The 20,835-nt window shown below is 36.1% G+C and overlaps 1 non-coding gene across 1 annotated transcript; it reads left to right on the forward strand.

The window, feature by feature from the left end:
• The first annotated feature begins 1,132 nt into the window (after nucleotides 1–1,132).
• On the forward strand, nucleotides 1,133–1,240 carry LOC112719511 (small nucleolar RNA R71). The gene has a single exon (XR_003161809.1). It is a non-coding gene; the product is annotated as a small nucleolar RNA R71 (small nucleolar RNA).
• Nucleotides 1,241–20,835: the final 19,595 nt, after the last annotated feature.

Below are 20,835 nucleotides of genomic sequence, written 5' to 3' on the forward strand. Positions count from 1 at the left end.
ACCTTCCAGGGTCCGGTTTCTTTTGAGGTATCTTTTGCTGAGCCAATGCACTTAGTTCATTGATGAGCAAGGGGGATTTATCCTCCCAAGTCTCATTACCAAATAACTTGGCATTCAGCTTCATGATTGCTCCAAGGAACTTAGCAACTTGCTCTTCAGCACTGTCTTCATCCTCTTTAGAGGAAGAATACTCATCAGAGCTCATGAATGGTAGAAGTAGGTTCAATGGAATCTCTATGGTCTCTGTATGAGCCTTAGATTCCCTTGGTTCCTCAAAGGGAAACTCCCTACTGGTCAGTGGACATCCCATGAGGTCTTCCTCACTGGGAATCACTACCTTTCCTTCCTCCACAGATTCGACCATGTTGGATGTAGTTATGGCCTTGCACTCTCTCTTGGGATTTTCTTCTGTATTGCTTGGGACAGTGTTAGGAGGTGTTTCAGTAACTTTCTTACTCAGCTGACCCACTTGTGCCTCCAAATTTCTAATGGAGGATCTTGTTTCATTCATGAAACTTAGTGTGGTCTTAGATAGATCAAAGACTATGGTTGCTAAGCTAGAGTGATTCTGCTCAGAGTTCTCTGTCTGTTGCTGAGAAGATGATGGGAAAGGTTTGCTATTGCCAAACCTATTTCTCCCACCATTATTATTATTGAAGCCTTGTTGAGGCTTCTGTTGATCCTTCCATAAGAAATTTGGGTGATTCCTCCATTAAGAATTGTAGGTGTTTCCATAGGGTTCTCCCATGCAATTCACCTCTTCCAATGCAGGATTCTCAAGGTCATAAGCTTCTCCTTCAGAGGAGGCTTCCTTAGCACTGCCAGATGCATCTTGCAATCCAATCAGATTCTGAGAAATTATATTGACTTGCTGAGTCAATATTTTGTTCTGAGCCAATATGGCATTCAGAGTATCAATCTCAAGAACTCCTTTCTTCTGGGTTGTCCCACTGTTCACAGGATTTCTTTCAAAAGTGTATATGAACTGGTTATTTGCAACCATTTCAATGAGTTCCTGGGCTTCTACAGGCATTTTCTTCAGATGAATAAATCCACCTGCAGAATGGTCCAATGACATCTTGGATAACTCAGACAGACCATCATAGAAGATACCTATAATGCTCCATTCTGAAAGCATGTCAGAGGGACACCTTCTGATTAATTGCTTGTATCTTTCCCAAGCTTCATAGAGGGATTCGCCTTCCTTCTGTTTAAATTTTTGAACTTCCACTCTAAGCTTACTCATATTTTGAGGTGGAAAGAATTTAGCTAAGAAGGCATTGACCAGCTTTTCCCAAGAGTTCAGGCTGTCTCTAGGTTGTAAGTTTAACCATATACTAGCTCTATCTCTTACATCAAAAGGGAAAAGCATAAGTCTGTAGACCTCGGGATCAACTCCATTGGTCTTAACAGTGTCACAGATTTGCAAAAATTCAGCCAAGATTTGATGAGGATCTTCCAATGGAAGTCCATGAAACTTGTAATTCTGTTGCATCAGAGAAACTAATTGAGGCTTAAGCTCAAAGTTGTTTGCTCCAATAGCAGGAATAGAGATGCTTCTCCCATAGAAGTCGGGAGTTGGTGCAATAAAGTCACCAAGCACCTTCCTTGCATTGTTGGCATTGTTGTTATTTTCGGCTACCATGTCTTCTTCTTTTTCGAGGATTTCTGTCAGGTCCTCTCCAGAGAGTTATGCTTTAGCTTCTCTTAGCTTCCTCTTCAGAGTCCTTTTAGGTTTAGGATCAGCTTCAACAAGAATGCCTTTATCTTTGTTCCTACTCATATGTGAGAAAAGAAAACAAAGAAAGTATGGAATCCTCTATGCCACAGTATAGAGATTCCTTGATGTGTCAAAGGAAAAGAAGAATAGAAGGATGAGGTAGAGAGAAGAATTCGAACTTATAGAGAGGGAGGGGGCCCGAATTATTAAGAGAGGAGGAGTGTTAGTGACTAAATAGAAAGCGATGAGAGAGGGAATTTTTGAAAATTTTTAAATGAAATAGAATTAGAGTTTAAAACAATTAGTTAATTAAAAAGATTTTTGAAAAAAATTTGTTAGTGATTTTCGAAAATTAGAGAGAGAGAGAGAGAGAGAAGTAGTTAGGTGGTTTTGAAAAAGATAAGAAAAAAAGATTTTGAAATCAGAATTTTAAAAAGATGTGATTTGAAAAAGATATGATTTAAAAATACATGATTTAAAAGATATGATTGAAGAAAATTTGATTTTTAAAATTGATGACTTGACTAACAAGAAATTAAAAGATATGATTCTAAAATTCAAATATTGAACCTTTCTTAACAAGAAAGTAACAAACTTGAAATCTTTTAATCACAACATTTATTGCTAACAAGGATTTTTGAAAATATTAAAAGAAAAATGAAAAAGATAAGATTTTGAAAAAGATATGATTTGAAAACGAAATTTCCTCCTTGGTACTATCCTGGCGTTAAACGCCCAGAATGGTATCCATTCTGGCATTTAAATGCCCAGCCAAGTACCCTTGCTGGCGTTTAAACGCCAGAATTGCTTCTTCACTGAGCATTTTGAACGCCCAGCTTTTTCTCTGTGATTCCTCTGCTGTATGTTCTGAATCTTCAATTATTTGTATTATTGACTTGAAAAGACATAATTTTGAAAAAAAAATTGAATTTTTAATGATGAGAGAGAAAAACAACAGAATGACATTAAACATGAAAAACTAAGATCAGAACAAGGAATGCATGCAAGAACACTTTGAATGTCAAGATGAACACCAAGAACACTTTGAAGATCATGATGAATATCAAGAACATATTTTTGAAAATTTTTAACAAAAGAAAGACATGCAAGACACCAAACTTAGAAATTTTCATACTAGAGACACTAACAATTTAAGAATGCACATGAGAAACAACAAAAGACACAAAATAAGAGAATTTAAAGATCAGACAAAGAAAATCATCAAGAACAACTTGAAGATCATGAAGAACACCATGCATGAGTTTTCGAAAATTTGCAAGAAAAATAAAAACATGCAATTGACACCAAACTTAAAAATTGATATTAGACTCAAACAAGAAGCACAAAATATTTTTGATTTTATGATTTTATAATTTTTTGTATTTTTTTGAAAATTATTTTGAAAAAGAAAATAAGAAACTCAAAATTTTTAATACGAATTCTAGGAATCATGCAATGTTAGTCTAAAACTTCAGTCTAAAAAGCTTAGACTTTGCTAACCAAGCTTCAGCAGGACATTACATACAACAGCCAAATTGATGGGAATCAATTAGCTCCTGTGATGATAAAAGCATCATCTGAAACTCTAGAATTCATTTTTAAAAATTATGGAGAAGAAAATAAAAAGAAAAATACCTAATCTAAGCAATAAGATGAACCGTCGGTTGTCTAAACTCGAACAATCCCCAACAACGGCGCCAAAAACTTGGTACGCGAAATCGTGATACACAACTTCGTGCAACTGACCAGCAAGTGCACTGGGTCGTCCAAGTAATACCTTACGTGAGTAAGGGTCGATCCCACGGAGATTGTCGGCTTGAAGCAAGCTATGGTCATCTTGTAAATCTCAGTCAGGCGGATTCAAATGGTTATAAGGTTTTGATAATTAAAAGAACGAAAATAGAACATAAAATAGGATAGAAATACTTATGTAATTCATTGGTGGGAATTTTAGATAAGCGTATGGAGATGCTTTATCTCTTATGAACCTCTGCTTTTCTACTGCCTTCTTCCAACCATGCATTACCTCCTTCCATGGCAAGCTGTATGATCCTCTCGGATGAAAACAAATCCATCTGCGCTGTCATTGCAAGGCTAATCATCTGTCGGTTCCCACTAGCACCGAAATAGGACCATTGTCCTTTTGCGCACTGTCACTTGCGCCCAACATTCGCAGGTTTGAAGCTCATCATAGTCATCCCTTCCCAGATCCCACTCAGAATATCACAGACAAGGTTTAGACATTCCAGATCCCATGAATGCTGCCAATGGTTCTAGACTATACCACGAAGATACTAATCTCACAGACTCGGTCCCCTGTATAAGATATCCAAGAGAGTATACTCCAGCTGGCATCCAATGACTACGTTGAACATCATGTAGACCGCTTTTGTGGATGTCAGGCACGCGTATCTTGGCTAAGCGAGTAACAAAGATTGGGTGATTGTCACGGGTCACCCTTTCATTCTAACATAACTGAATTAGGAACAAGAGTATATCTTGGAGAAGAATTAGGCGTGAATTGAAGGAAAAATAATAGTACTTGCATTAATTCATGAGGAACAGCAGAGCTCCACACCTTAATCTATGGTGTGTGGAAACTCTACCGTTGAAAATACATAAGAACAAGGTCTAGGCATGGCCACGCCTCCCAATAACATGAAATAATCGAAAAAGGGTTCAAAGACCTGATCCCAAGATCAAAGATGATCAAAAGATCACAGATGATCAAAAAGATGAAATTACAATAGTAAAAGGTCCTATTTATAGATGACTAGTAACCTAGGGTTTACAGAAATAAGTAAATGGTGCAGAAATCCACTTCCGGGCCCACTTGGTGTGTGCTTGGGCTGAGCATTGAAGCTTTCACGTGCATAGGCTTCTCTTGGAGTTAAACGCCAGCTCTGGTGCCAGTTTGGGCGTTTAACTCCAGCTTTTATGCCAGTTTGGGTGTTTTACGATAGAATTTTTATGCTGACTTAGATCGCCAGTTTGGGCCATCAAATCTCGAGCAAAGTATGGACTATTATACATTTCTGGAAATCCCAAGATGTCTACTTTCCAACGCAATTAAGAGCGTGCCAATTGGGTTTTTGAAGCTCCAAAAAATTCACTTTGAGTGTAGGGAGGTCAGAATCCAACAACATCTTCAGTCCTTTTTCAGCCTCTGAATAAGATTTTTGCTCAGGTCTCTCAATTTCAGCCAGAAAATATCTGAAATCACAGAAAAACACATAAACTCGTAGTAAAGTCCAGAAATGTGATTTTTTCATAAAAACTAATAATTATATACTAAAAACTAACTAAATCATACTAAAAACTACCTAAAAACAATGCCAAGAAACGTATAAATTATCCGCTCATCATCATCCCCTTAATGCTCACTAGCACGTCTTCAGAAATTTCCACTACTGAGATTATGCTTTTATCTACCAAAACAAAATGTGCTACCGACCTTTTTAAGGGAGGGAGCCTCAAAGCATCATATACAGATAATGGCATAATACTCACACATGCACCTAAATCACACATGTAGTCAAAAAATTGTACACCCTCAATAGTATAAATAACCATGCATGGACCAGATCCCCACATTTTTCCAGTATGGCACCCATTAAAGCAGAAATAGAGCTACCTAGAGGAATAGTTTCTAAATCATGTATTTTATCTTTATTCATGCATAAATATTTTAGAAACTTAGCATATTTAGGTACCTAGCAAATAGCATAAAAAAGGGGAATGGTTACCTCAAACTTTTTGAAGATCTCCACCATCTTGGGGTCTAGCTCCATATGCTTTCTGGGTTTCCTAGCAAGGTATGGAAAAGGAATGGGAATGACTTCTCTTGTAACTTCATCTTCCTTTGGTACTCCATTCCTTAGTTGAGCCGCTTCTTTTTCAACCATGTCTTGTACTTCCTCCTCTTCTTCAGCATCCTCTACCTCAACAATGTCTTCAACCTAAATGTCTTCTTTTGAGCTTGGCTTCTCATGACTCCTCTCTTGCAGTGTGATTTTGGACCTCAAAGTAATAGCATTGATTCCACCTTTGGGGTTAGGTAAGGGTTGATAGGGAAGTGCACTTGAGCTTGAAGGTTGATTGTTGGGAGTAGAAGATGGTTCCAACCGGGAGATGAGAGCTTGTAGAGTTGCGTTAAGACCGTTTATGGTAGAGTTGATTATATTTTGAATGTCTTTTTGTCCTTACACAATAGAGCAAAGCATCTCATCATTAGAAGAGGAAGGGGGTAAGTAATTTGAGCGGCTTGCTGTTGGTTTTTTTAAGGTGTCTGGGCTTGCCTTTGGTGAGGTGCTCGGTAAGGCTGGCCTTGGTTCAGCTGTTGGTAAGGAGGGTTCTGCTGATATCGGTTTTGCTGATGGTTTTTGTTGTTCAACCTCTGATTTCCACCAATGTCTCTGCCTCCTTGGTTGTAGTTGTCCCTCCATCCTTGGTTGGAATTGTCTCTTCAACCCTGGTTGGAGTTGTCTTGCCAACCCGGATTATAGTTCCCACCTTGGTTATAATTACCGCCTTGTTGATAGTACCCTTGATTCGGGCGGTTGTAGTAATTGTTAGTAGCCGCCAAGGTGTTGTCTTCTTGTTGGAGTTGAGGTCATTCTTCAATGTAGTGGGAATAGCAAACACATATTCCACACACTCTTTGAGGAACCAACTATTGACACTGTTATTGTGGAGGAGGTTGAGGTTGTTGTTGATTCAGCTATAGCTGCTTCAGTATATTGGTCATCTCTCCTAGAGTCTTTGTGAGAGCAACAGTCTCATTACTAGAGGAAACCTCCGTAATCGCCTTGGGATGGTTGTTCCTGTGCCTTGCATTCTGGGTAGACTCAGCTAGATCGGCGATCAGTTGCCACGCTTCTATCATCGTCTTGTACTTAGTTAGAGAGCCATTACTTGCAGCATCTAATATAGTCTTGCCTTGAGGCTTCATGCCTTGGCAGAAATAGCTAATCAACACCAACACGTCAATCTTATGATGGGGTATGAATCTAGAAGATTCCTAAAATGTTTCCAATACTCGTAAAGAGTCTCTTATTCGCCTTGGATAATGTAAGAAATTTCTTTCCTCAGTCTATCTGTAACATCAGCCGAAAATTACTTGTCAAGGAATTCCCTTCTGAGTAGATCTCAATTAGTAACAACTTCTTCAGGTTGAGTGTAGAACCACTCCCTTGCCTTTCCCTAAAAAAAATGGGAAGGCATATAACCAAATAGTAGTCTCATCCGCATCATGACGCCTAGTAGTTGAGCAGGCTGTCTAAAAATCTCTGAGGTGCTTGATAGGCTCTTGAGCAGGTAAGCCATGAAACTTGGGCAGTAAATTGATCAGCGCAGTCTTCAGTTCAAAATTCGCAGCCAAATTTGGATGACGCACTTTGTATGGTTGCAGGGTAAAGTCCGGAGCTCCTGTTAGAGTAATTCTTCTAGGCTCCGCCATAATACCTGCGCGTAAGTCAACAGAATCAGTAGAAGAGGAGCTTGTTTCTTCCTCAAATGACGCTTCAGATTCACCCTCAGAGGCTAACCGACGCCGAGCTCGCCTAATACATGAAATAGTTCTTTTGATTTCAGGATCAAACGCGAATAAGCTCGAATCCGGTAACAAACGCGTCATTCAATGAAAGAAACATAGAGCTCGTGGTAATAAAATAAAATAAAATATGCAAATATGTAAATTTAAAAAAATATTTACACTAACCAATAAATTTGCACACTGTTGCAACTCTCCGGCAACAGTGCCAAAAATTGACGGGCAGAAAATAACTGATTTAGAATTTATAATGGAAATAACGTTGCGAGTACAGTTCTTAACCGACAAAAATTCTGCTTATCAATTTAGAAAGAGTTGTCTCAATTTAAGAATAAAATACTGGGAGTAGAATTCCCAGGTCGTCTCCTAACGAGTTGACAAAAGAATGCAATTTATTGGTCAGGAATTTTCTGAGAATTTTTAGAGTTGGGGAATAGAGAAATAAATGACTATCAATTAGAGCAATGAAAATTAACAAGAGATTTTATGTAATTGAGATAAAAAGCCTTGACTAGGAGAAGATTAATCGGAAGTTCTATCCTTATTGAATTTTCCCAAGTGTAATGGTAAGAGGTTGTTGTTTCTACTTAGTTATCCTTTACCTAATAAAGGAAAGTCAAGTAACTGAGCCAACTCTGATTCACAAGTCGTAATCCTCTCCTAGGGAAGAATTCGAGTTAGGGACTAAAGAGTCAGCCAACAACTTCCAATTACAAATTAACACTTGAATATTCCAACTCAAGGGTCTCCTATTAATCAACTCCAAAGTCAAGTTGGGAGCCTACTCCATTGACATGGATGCCATTTTCGCAAACATGTAAAGCGAATAGAAAGAAGACATGGTAATTAAAATTAATTTAGTAAAAGCTATTTTTAAAATAATAAATTAAGGAAAGAAGATATGCAAACAAATAATGAAATTAAATGTAAAAATAACTCTTGCATTAATACTTTCCAAAATCAAAGATATCCATATGTAACTCTGAACAAACTGAATGGAAGATAAAAGAGTAAGGAATTACGAAAGCAAACTGTAATGATAGAGACTTCAAACAAAGGTAGTAATTCTCTCAAGATCCAATCCAAAAGCATAAACTAAAAATCTAAGAATGCGAAGAACCCTAGAAGAAGTAGCGTTTTCTCTCCAAGATTCCCAAATAAAACTAAAACTAAGTGAATGTCAATGTGTGTTGAATATTTACTGACCCCTGGCTCTAGTCTATGTTTCTGGGCCGAAAACTGGGTCCAAACTTAGCCCAAAATCGCCCCCAATATCTTCTGCAGTTGCAGCATGTGATGCACGTCACGCGTACGCGTTGATGGTCTTCTACGCGTGTCATGCGTTTGCGTCAGTTACACGTACGTGTCGCTGTGGAATGCGCCAAGTCACGCGCACGCGTGAGCCATGTGTGCGTGTTGATCCTTGCTGGTTAGTTCCTTAGTTTCTTGTGTTCCTTCCATTTTTGCAAGCTTTCTTTCCATCCTCTAAGCCATTCCTGCCCTATAAAGCCTGAAAACACTTAACACACAGATCACGGCATCGAATGGTATAAAGGAGAATTAAAAATTGACAATTTAAGGGCTTAAGAAGCAAGTTTTAAATCATAGTACAAAATTAGGAAGGCAAATGTAAAACATACGAATTACATGAATAAGTGTGCAAAGAACTTATAAAAATCACTCAATTTAGCATAAGATAAACCATAAAATAGTGATTTATCATTGGGTAAAAATATAAATATTTTAAAAAGTTCAGAGATACAGAATAATTTATAAAAGTTTAATAATGAAGCTTAAGTTAATAAATTTTGAGTAATAAGATTATTTAAAGTTCAAGTTAATAAGTTTTGGATAATAAAAGAATACTACTCTTATTCTGGTATTCAGATTATTATCTATGTATTTTTTTAAAATATTATATATTAGTAATTTGTATTATAACAGAATAGAAGAGTTAAATAGTAACTTACATAAAAATTGTAAAAAAAAATGAACTTAAGTTGAGAATCTTATGATTCACTCTTTATAAAATATTTAGGAATAGACGAGGGAAGAGTGTGAAGACAATTTATGGTATTAAAACAAGGAAAATTAAAGAATGATAAATAGAAAAGAAAAGAAGAAGAAAAAAAGAATGTATTAATTAAAGAAAATATCTACCATATGAAAGTATATCTCTGCTACAGGAGATTAGAGAAGAAAGGCTAAAATATTCTAATGAACTTCTGCCATAGGAGAGAGAAGAGCAGAGCACAAAAAAGAAGAGAATGTATTAATTAAATGGATCTCTGTCACAGGAGAATAGAGGGCAAAGATAAAAAGACTTTAAAGGACTGTCTGCCACATGAGAGCAGATGTAACCTTATTTGGACGCCCACACATTGTGAACTGTTTTTCCGATGTAAGCATATTATAACACATTTAAAAGTCACATTGCATGCGGCCTAGCCGGAAGACTTATATGCACATTGTATGCATCTGAAAAGCCATATCCGGGACTTGTGTCCAGGTAATGTCAGGAGCGGGTAGGCAACTGACACATGAGCTCATGGCCTGCATAGGACAGACATGCATCATACTTGTTTGTGCATACTTCTCTGTGATATGTGTTTCTATGATTGTGTGTGTGTGTGTGTACTCCTTGACTTGTGATTTTCTCTGTATCTTTGGTTTGTTAAAGTTGTTTGTATTCTGTAGTTTGTTGCCAACACTACCGGAACAACACAAGAACTCAAGATTTCTCTAACAAAACCCTTAGCCAAAATGTCCTCGACTTGCTGTTGTAGTTCCTTTGTTTCCTCAGGATTCGTCCAATAAGCTGGCCAGTTTGGAATGCTTGAACCAGGGACAAATTCAATCTAATACTCAACGGTAGATAGTAAAGTTTCACTAAATCTCACTAATACTAATATTTTTTTCCTAAACTAGCACGCTTCAGTTCCCTCTCTTTTGCATAAAAACACATCTTGTGAGCTTTCTCACTCTCTATAAGACCCATAGATTTTTTGCTCTTACAACTCTCTTTTGCACTTAGACCCTGACTCTTTTTTTCACTTTTTTCTTCTCTTAGAGTTCTCTCTTTACCCTTTTATTTCTTTAATTTTCTCATATCCTAAAGACTCTTTTGTAAATTCACGCATGCTCAATTGCTCCAAGTAAACTTCTTTAGGGGATAAAGGTGCAAGTGTAATCTTCTTCTCAAGATAAATAAAGGAATATCGGTTTGTGAAACCATTCGAGACTTCCCTTCTATCATACTGCCATGGACGCCCTAGGAGTAGATGATAAACCTACATGGGAACCACGTCACAAAGTTCTTCATCACTATATCTCCCAATAGAGATCTATATACGGGCTTGCTTCACAACCTTCAGTTCACCAACATCACTTAGCCACTCATGTTTGTAAGGGGTTAGGGTGTTTGGTGCATTTCAACTGCAATTTTGTGACCATAGTAGAGCTAACAATGTTTGTATGACTTCCAGCATCAATGATCAAGAGTCCAACCTTGCTTCCTAATAAAATTTTTGTATGAAAGATGTTTTCACGCTGTTTTAGACGGTCATCCTTGGCTTGTACATTTAACATCTACCTAGTAACAAGGGCCTTGTCACTAACAGCATACTCAACTATATCATCATCATCTATAGCATCATCCGCATATGGCATGTCCTCATTCTTATCTGAATTATTAGATTCCGAGAAAACATCATTCGCTTTAATGACTATGGTCCTTTTATTTGGACACTCGGAAGAATAATGGCCTAATCCACGGCACTTAAAGAAAGTACTATAACGATGCCGTGAAGGAGGTTTAGAAGTGGAATTAGGCGTGTGATTCTTCCTGTGCTGGTCTGTAGGCATCTCTTTTGATTTGATAGGTTTGGATCCAGTCTTCTCCACAAAATTAGCACCTCTAGAATTCCACCTTGGAGTAGGGTTGGAAGAATTACGCAGCCCCTTCGCCTTTTGCTGTTTTTCTACCTTGATAGCTAGATTCACCAAGTCTTCCATTTCCATGAATGGGTGACGTTCAACAGTATTTGCAATGTCTCGGTTCAACCCACTCAAGAAACGTGCCATAGTAGCCTCAAACTCCTCCTCAATATTTGCCTAGATTAGCAGCATCTCCATCTCCTTATGATACTCATCTACAGGCTTTGAACCTTAGTATATCCATTGGAGCTGTTGATATAGCTCCCTGTTGTAGTAAACATGGACAAACCACTGTCGCATGACCTTCTTCATCTTTTTCCAAGACTGAATTGGTGGTTTTCCATTCTGCCTCCTCTTTTTGTCCAGCTCGACCCACCAGACAAAGGCATAATCTGATAATTCTATATCTGCTAGTCTTACCTTTTTTACATCAGAGTAGTTATGACACTGAAAAAGGAGTTCCATCTTCCATTCCCATTCCAAGTAAGCCTCGGAGTCACTTCTACCTTTAAATTCTGGGATGCGCATCTTGATAGCATTGAGGTTACTATCAACATTTTTTTATTGTCTATGATGTCGGAATTTGGGTGAAGTCTCCTCCTCAAACTCCTCAGAATGATTATGAACAGATTTTCGAGACTGTGCTATTCGACTAGGGAAAAAGAGTTAATTCGGAAATCCATGTCATCAAGACGTTGTTCAATTCTTGCAAGGACGCCAATGAGTGGGTCGACGCGGAACATTAGTTGTGGATCGAGGTTCCCATCATTGTTAGCCATCAATGAACCTGTGAAAAAAAAAAACAAAGACCTCAAAGCATACTTCTCACGTGTATCACTCGGAATAGGACACTCATGTTACACTCAATACGTACCTTTTATCCTTTGTTGAGCTCATTACTCTTGTCTTTTTCCACTCTTGGATTGCTTTAACAAGTTGCATTTCAGAAAATAAGGAATTGAGACACCAAATTAAGGTCATCTGAATGGTAGAGATGTTCAACTTGACAAGAAGACAACCAATGTATGTGATAAAGGAAGAAAAACAATAAGTGATACTAAGATGACAGAAACAAAAAAAATTAAATCCTAATTGGAACCCAAAAAAAATTTAAAAAGGTAAAACAAAGCTGAAAAAAATTGAATTTTCATTTTTGTTTATGTTTTTTTGGACTTTTTCTTTTCAAGCGCTGATGTTAATCTATAGAAATTGCAGTAACAAAATTTAAAGAAATTTCATTTTTTTTAACTATGAAGTAAATTTGTAGAAATTGACGAGAAAAATTAAAGAGACTAAATAAGAATTCTGGAACGTGCAGGTAAATAAGAATTTACGCACAACCTGTAACTAATACTAGATGATAAGAAAATAATTAGGGTTTAATAAATTCGAAACATTAAAATCCCAATGGAAGAGTTGGAAGGGGGATATCATAAAAAGAATGACACAAAAGGAAAGAATATTGACACACTCCAAAGACACAGTGAAAACATAAAGGATAGATAAATGTTTTTCTACTAGACCTCCAAGATACCTATTATTAGCAACCTAGGTCACCGAAAGGGATTCTCTACTAGACCTTCAAAGAATCTGTCTTTAACAACCTAGATCAGAGGGATGAAAACTGAAAGAGACCACCACGCAGATTCACCTCAGTGTTGGATCTTTCAATCTTCTTTGTGTAACAAGCAAAGCGAATCACTCACCTCACTTAATCACACAATAAAACGTGCTTAAAGCAACTGAAATTTATTCATCAAAAATTGTGTAAATAGTCTCACCAAAGGTGTTTAAATAGGCCCCTAATAAACTAACTAAAATATAAGATAAGATTTTAAAATTTAAATCAGATTTGATCTTAATGGATCAGATCAGATTTGATTTAAATTTAAATTTCTAAAAATACTACTAATCAAATTAGAACTAAAAACAAATCTTCTAACAAACTCTAACCACAAAACAAACTAAAATAACGGACTAAAATTTCGAAAATTAATGATAAATTATACCTCCCACTGAATATAAAAAATATTATTACACTTTTTGCTGTCATAACTTAGCCCAATAAACCTTGTCCATTCTTTCTTAGTTAGAACTTGACGTGCATAAGTGCCGCCAAATTCTTAAAACTCTTCTTAAGCTTCTTTGCACGTGCTCTAATGATGGAATCCTCTGAAAATATGAAATTTTCATTCAGCCCTTATGCTTTAGAATGTCTCAATTATCTTTTCAAGCATATATCAATACTTTTCTTTTTTTTAGTTCTCTATCCAACTAAATAAAAAATTTATTCTTTCTTTTAAATTTTTCTTATTTTTCTTTTATTGAAACATATCAAGATAAATTAAATATTCATCCAAATTATTTTTCCTTCTTTATTCTCCTTTTCCTTAATTATCAAAAGATCTTTGTTTTCATCCTTCTATCCAAATAAGGCCAAAGTATTCATCTTTAATTTGTTCGTTGTTAACGAGTTTCTGATTGTTAATGTCAAAATAGTATAAGTTATAGATAATATTTTTGTATACATTTACTTTTTATTTGATTGTATAGCTTGAAATGGTCAAACATCATGTCATAAGAGTGTAAGATATTTTTTCAGATTGACTATGTTGACTCTATTATTATTTGGATGCTCTCATGTGTGGAGCACTGTTTTTTTTTTTCTTCTCTTTCTGCCATATATCTATCTTGGCATATTCAGCTAGACGTAAATACGATAAGATTATAAGAATAATATCTCATCATCCGATCAAATTTTCTCATCTAACAAACCAAATTAAGTGAATTATTATTCAAACAACAAAATGCAATTTTACAATTAATAATTATGATAAAAATATATAGAAAAAAGGTCAACGAACATAAAAAAAAATATATGGTGAGAGTGATTTATTTTTTTTCCCACATTTTAATTGTAGTTGTAATTTGTAAATGAAATGGTAATTTCCTATCTGATCTTTTAGGATGAAGTGAGTGATGGGTTATTTTTGCTTAGAAAAATGCATTACACTTTTTTTAGGCAAACTATGAGCTTTTCAAAATATTCACAATTTCATTCCATCTCATTATCGTATATTTATTCATTGTCAACAAAATTTTATATAATTTTTTTTAACAATCTCACGGATTGTAAATTCCTTAATAACTCTCTAAGGTGGGTTAAATTCACAACCTCAAAAATAGAGACAATACAAGTGTATTAACCCGTGCCATGCACGTGATAAGATTGAAATTATAATTTTAAATTATTTTTTTAAGATTAATTTAAATTATAATAATTTGATTAATAAAAATATAACATGTTATGTATTATTTGTTTTTTTCTTAAGCTAGTGTTAAATATATTAACTCTAAAATAGTTATTAATTGGTTTTAGTAATCTATTTTCTTCAATAAATCAAACATATATACTCAATGTGACTATAAATAACTTAATAATACTTAGACCTACCAACAAATTTTTATATGTTATTTTACTGTCAAGTAAGAACATATCAAAATTAGCTCAAAATAAATAATAAATTATTAGAGAATTCTAATGCACAAAATTCTCTAATAAACAATAAATAATTTAAATCTACTAAAAAATAACTCAACACTTTTCTTTGATGCCTGCAAAATATATACCTAAAATAATATTATATCAATGTTAGTATACAGTTTTACAATCATCGACCGTATTTACTATACATGACTCATTCTTAAAAGTTATTCTATAGACATGTGCACTCGGAAGATAAATTACTGGACTTTATTTTATTTTTCTAAATTATTATAATTATGCATTATTCATTAAATGCTAATTGTAATGTTGTAATATAATTATAATAAAGATATTTTTCTGAAATAAATTTAGAAGAGAGGATAGTACTTTCATTTTGGAGGAAAAATAAATTCATAAGGAATTGACACCTCACTTTTATTAGTTGATAATGTATTAAATATTGATTTTATATAATTATAATAAAAAAATTTCTCTAAATTAGTATAATCATGCATTATTCGTTAAATGCTAATTGTAATATAATTATAATAAATATATTTTTTTAAAAATAAATTTAGAAAAGAAAATAGTGATTTTATTTTAGAGAAAAAATAAATTCATGAGGAATTAACACCTCACTTTTATTAGTTGGAGAAAAAATTCAGTTTTAGTATATTTTGTCATTATTATACTTTTTTCTCTAATCATATATCTACTGTTTTCTTTTCTTTGTTTCAGCATTTTGAACCTGTGTTTAACTTCTCGTAGTTCTCACTTCTGAATCATTTTATTAGATGTAGTTGATAACTATTGAAATTCTTTGATTAATATAAGAGAAAAATATATTATTATATGATAGAATTAATATGAGTATATTTTATTATTAAATAAACAAAGTTAATATAAAATAAAATTATACATAAAAAAGCAAAGAAAATAAAATTAAAATAGTAAAAGTGAAAAAAAGACTTCTTTATAATTTTGTTTTGTCATTTTTATGTATAGAAGATTAGAAAATAGTAAATTTTTAACTAAATTAATTTATATTTGTTGTATTTAATTTAAATAAGTAATAAAGTATCTTATTTTAATTTATTCCTTAAATTTATATATCATAAAAATTAAAGCAAATAATTGATATATGGTGCACGAAATTGCAATCACACTTTTGCAACTCCGCACAACTAACCAGCAAGTGTACTGGGTCGTCCAAGTAATACCCTGCGTGAGCAAGGGTCGATCCCACAGAGATTGTCGGCTTGAAGCAAGCTATGGTTGTCTTGTAAATCTTAGTCAGGATATCAGAAATTATCAGGATTGATTGTGAAAAGCAAAAGAACATGAAATGATTACTTGTTTTGCAGTAATGGAAAATAGGTTGAGGTTTGGAGATGCTCCATCTTCTGAATCTCTGCTTTCCTACTGTCTTCTTCTTCAAACACACAAGTCTCCTTCCATGGCAAGCTGTATGTAGGGTTTCACCGTTGTCAATGGCTACCTCCCATCCTCTCAGTGAAAGCGATTGCATATGCTCTGTCACAGCATAGCGAAATTCATCTGTCGGTTCTCAATCAGGCCGGAATAGAATCCAGTGATTCTTTTGCGTCTGTCACTAACGCCCCGCCTTCAGGAGTTTGAAGCACGTCACAGTCATTCAGTCATTGAATCCTACTCAGAATACCACAGACAAGGTTTAGACCTTCCGGATTCTCTTGAATGCCGCCATCAGTCTAGCTTATACCACGAAGATTCCAATTAAAGAACCCAAGAGATAACTACTTAATCTAAGGTAGAACGGAGGTGGTTGTCAAGCACACGTTCATAGTTGAGAATGATGATGATTGTCACGGATCATCACATTCATCCGGATTAAGAACAAGTATTATCTTAGAATGGAAGCAAGCATGATTGAATGAGAAACAGTAGTAATTGCATTAATCCATCAAGACACAGCAGAGCTCCTCACCCCCAACCATGGGGTTTAGAGACTCATGTCGTGGAAAGTACACAAAGAAAATGTGTAAAGTGTCATGAGGTCATAAGGTACTGGTACAATGTCAAAAGATCCTATTAATAGTAAACTAGTAGCCTAGGGTGTACAGAAATGAGTAAATGACGTAAAAATCCACTTCTAGGTCCACTTGGTGTGTGCTTGGGCTGAGCATTGAAGCTTTTATGTGTAGAGACGTTTTCTGGAGTTAAACGCCAGTTCTCATGCCAGTTTGGGCGTTTAACTCCAAGTTTTATGCCAGTTCCGGCGTTTAACGCTGGAATTTCTGAAGGTGACTTTGAGCGCCGGTTTGGGCCATCAAATCTTGGGCAAAGTATGGACTATCATATATTGCTGGAAAGCCCAGGATGTCTACTTTCCAATGCAGTTGAGAGCGCGCCAATTGGGCTTCTGTAGCTCCAGAAAATCCACTTTGAGTGCAGGAAGGTCAGAATCCAACAGCATCTGCAGTCCTTTTTGGTCTCGGAATCAGATTTTTGCTCAGGACCCTCAATTTCAGCCAGAAAATACCTGAAATCACAGAAAAACACACAAACTCATAGTAAAGTCCAGAAAAGTGAATTTTAGCTAAAAACTAATAAAAATATACTAAAAACTAACTAGATTATACTAAAAACATACTAAAAACAATGCCAAAAAGCATACAAATTATCCGCTCATCACAACACCAAACTTAAATTGTTGCTTGTCCCCAAGCAACTGAAAATCAAAATAGGATAAAAAGAAGAGAATATACTATAGACTCCAAAATATCAAGGAAACATAGTTCCAATTAGATGAGCGGGACTAGTAGCTTTTTGCCTCCGAACAGTTTTGGCATCTCACTCTATCCTTTGAAGTTCAGAATGATTGGCATCTATAAGAACTCAGAACTCAGATAGTGTTATTGATTCTCTTAGTTGAGCACAATGATTCTTGAACATAGCTAGTGTATGAGTTTTGGCTGTGGCCCAAAGCACTCTGTCTTCCAGTATTACCACCGGATACATACATGCCACAGACACATAATTGGGTGAACCTTTTCAGATTGTGACTCAGCTTTGCTAAAGTCCCCAATTAGAGGTGTCCAAGGTTCTTAAGCACACTCTTGTTGCCTTGGGTCACAACTTTATTTCTTTCTTTTTCTTTTTCTTTTCTCTCTCTTTTTTTTTCGAAATTTTTTTTTTGTATCCACTGCTTTTTCTTGCTTCAAGAATCAATCTAATGATTTTTTAGATCCTCAATAACAGTTCTCTTTCTCCTCATTCTTTCAAGAGCCAACAATTTTAACATTCTCAAAACAACAAATTCAAGAGACATATGCACTGTTCAAGCATTCATTCAGAAAGCAAAAAGTATTGTCACCACATCAAACTAATTCAACTAGTTTCAATGATAAATTTCGAAATCCTGTACTTCTTGTTCTTTTGTGATTAAAGCATTTTTCATTTAAGAGAGGTGATGGATTCATAGGACATTCATATCTTTAAGGCATAAAATTTCAATTTTATTAATTATGAACTAAGAACAAGACTCAAAGATAGATATAAGATGGGACTAAAAAAAAATTAAAAATAGAAAACAAAACAAAAGACAAAGAAAACGCAAAAACATAAGCTTCTAATGATAGAGGTTTTCACAGAGTTAGGACTCAACAACCTTGATTTTGAGAAGTGGATGCTCCCTCAGCTTGAGAGGAGAACTTTTGGCATTTCAACTCTTGGAGTTCACGCCCCTGCTTCTCTTGTTCCTTCAGCAATTTGCAGAGCATGCAGTTCTGATTCTACTGTTCTTCCTTCAGTTGCTCCATAGTCTCTTGCAGCTTGTTAATAGATGCTTCTAGGCTGGTCCAGTAGTCAATTCTTGGGAATTCAGGGAGGAATTCCTGCGCCCTCCTCTTGATAGAGTTGTCTTGCACTTGTCCTTCCATTGACTTCTTGGTGATTGGGTGTTCAATGGGTATGAACTCATCTACTCCCATCTTTACCCCAGCCTCTTTACAGAGCAAGGAGATCAAGCTTGGGTAAGCCAGTTTGGCTTCAGTGGAATTCTTATTTGCAATTGTGTAAATCTCACAAGCAATCACATGATGAACCTCCACTTCTTTTCCAAGCATAATGCAATGAATCATCACTGCCCTCTTGATGTTGACCTCAGAACGGTTGCTAGTGGGCAATATGGAACGCCCAATAAAGTCTAGCCAACCTCTTGCAATTGGCTTGAGGTCTCCCCTCTTGAGTTGGTTTGGGACACCCTTTGAATTGGTTATCCACTTAGTCCCAGGGAGGCATATGTCCTCTAGAACTTGATCCAACCCTTTATCTACTCTCACCATCCTCCTATTGAAGGAGTCAGGATCATCTTGCAGTTGAGGTAGTTTGAAGATTTCTCTTATTTTGTCCAGATGGAAGTACATAACTTTCCCTCTGACCATGGTTCTGTAGGTATGGTAAGCAGTTCCAGTCATTCTCTGCTTATCTGTTAGCCACAGATTAGAGTAGAATTCCTGAACCATGTTCCTTCCAACCTTTATTTCAGGATTGGTCAGAACTTCCCATCCTCTGTTTCGAATTTGCTCTTGGATCTCCGGATATTCATTTTCTTTCAGATCAAATTTAACTTCCAGGATCACTGACCTCAGACCCATTATTTTGTGATAATGGTCCTCATGTTCTTTGGTTAAGAACTTCTCTTGATTCCAAAGATTCTTTGGAGTAGTCTCTTTCCTTCCTCTTGAGTTGGTTTGTTTTCCCTTAGGAGCCATGATCTTGATGAATCTTGGCTTAGTGATCACGGAAAAGCACACCAAACTTAGAGGTTTTGCTTGTCCTCAAGCAAAAAGAGAAGAAAGAAGAGAAGAGAGAGAGAAGAGGAAGAGGAAATTCGAATGGTGTGGTGGAAAGAGGAAGCCAAACACGAATTTATAAGGTGAGGGGGAGAGTTTTTTTCGAGAAAAAAAGAGAGATTTGAAGGGAGATTTGAGAAGATATGGAAAGAAATTGAGAAAAGGGTGAGTTTTTGAAGAAGATTTGGGATTAATTTGAAATAGATTTGAAGAATGGTTTTGATTTGTGAAGATTTGAAAGTGAATGATGAAAGGTTGAAGTGCATTTATGTAGAAGAGTATGGGTAAAAAGAGGAAAGTTTGAAAAAATTTGAGTTGAAAACAAAAATGTGGTCCCCCCACCTTTCTGGCGTTAAACGCCCAGAATGGCACTCATTCTGGCGTTTAACGCCCATATGGCACCCCTTTTGGGCGTTTAACGCCCAGCCAGGTGCCCTGGCTGGCGTTAAACGCCAGAAAGCCTTTATCACTGGGCGTTTTTCAAAACGCCCAGGATGCTACACACCTGGCGTTAAACGCCCAGAATGGTGCCCATTCTGGCGTTTAACGCCCAAAATGGCACCATTCCTGGCGTTAAACGCCCAGAATGGTACCCATTCTGGCGTTTAACGCCCAAAATGCCCCTTACTGGCGTTTTTTCGCCAGTAAGCTCATTTTCTCTGCTTTTTGAGCTGAATCCTTCTGTAACTCTGTGAACTCCTTCATTTTTGATATTTGCCTCTGTAAGAACTAATCATATAACCTCCTAATGACTGGGTTGCCTCCCAGCAAGCGCTTCTTTACTGTCTTTAGCTGGACCTTCACTGAGAATTACTCAAGTCTCAGTTTTGAGCATTCCTGCTCAAAATTTCCTTCAAGATAATGCTTGATTCTCTGTCCATTAACAATGAACTTCTTGTCAGAATCAATATCCTGAAGCTCAACATATCCATATGGTGACACTCCTGTGATCACATACGGACCCCTCCAACGGGATTTGAGTTTTCCTGGAAACAGTCTGAGCCTAGAGTTGAAGAGCAGAACCTTTTGTCCTGGCTCAAAGACTCTGGTTGACAACTTCTTGTCATGCCATTTCTTTGCCTTTTCCTTATAAATTTTTGCATTTTCATAGGCGTTGAGTCTGAACTCCTCTAGCTTATTTAGCTAGAGCAGTCTTTTTTCACCAGCTAACTGTGCATCCATGTTTAGGAATCTGGTTGCCCAGTAGGCTTTATGTTCCAGTTCCACAGGCAAATGACAGGCCTTCCCATACACCAGTTGGTATGGAGAGGTTCCTATAGGAGTCTTGAATGCTGTTCTGTATGCC

This window comes from Arachis hypogaea, chromosome 10 (assembly GCF_003086295.3).
Source record: "Arachis hypogaea cultivar Tifrunner chromosome 10, arahy.Tifrunner.gnm2.J5K5, whole genome shotgun sequence".
Lineage (NCBI taxonomy): Eukaryota > Viridiplantae > Streptophyta > Magnoliopsida > Fabales > Fabaceae > Arachis > Arachis hypogaea.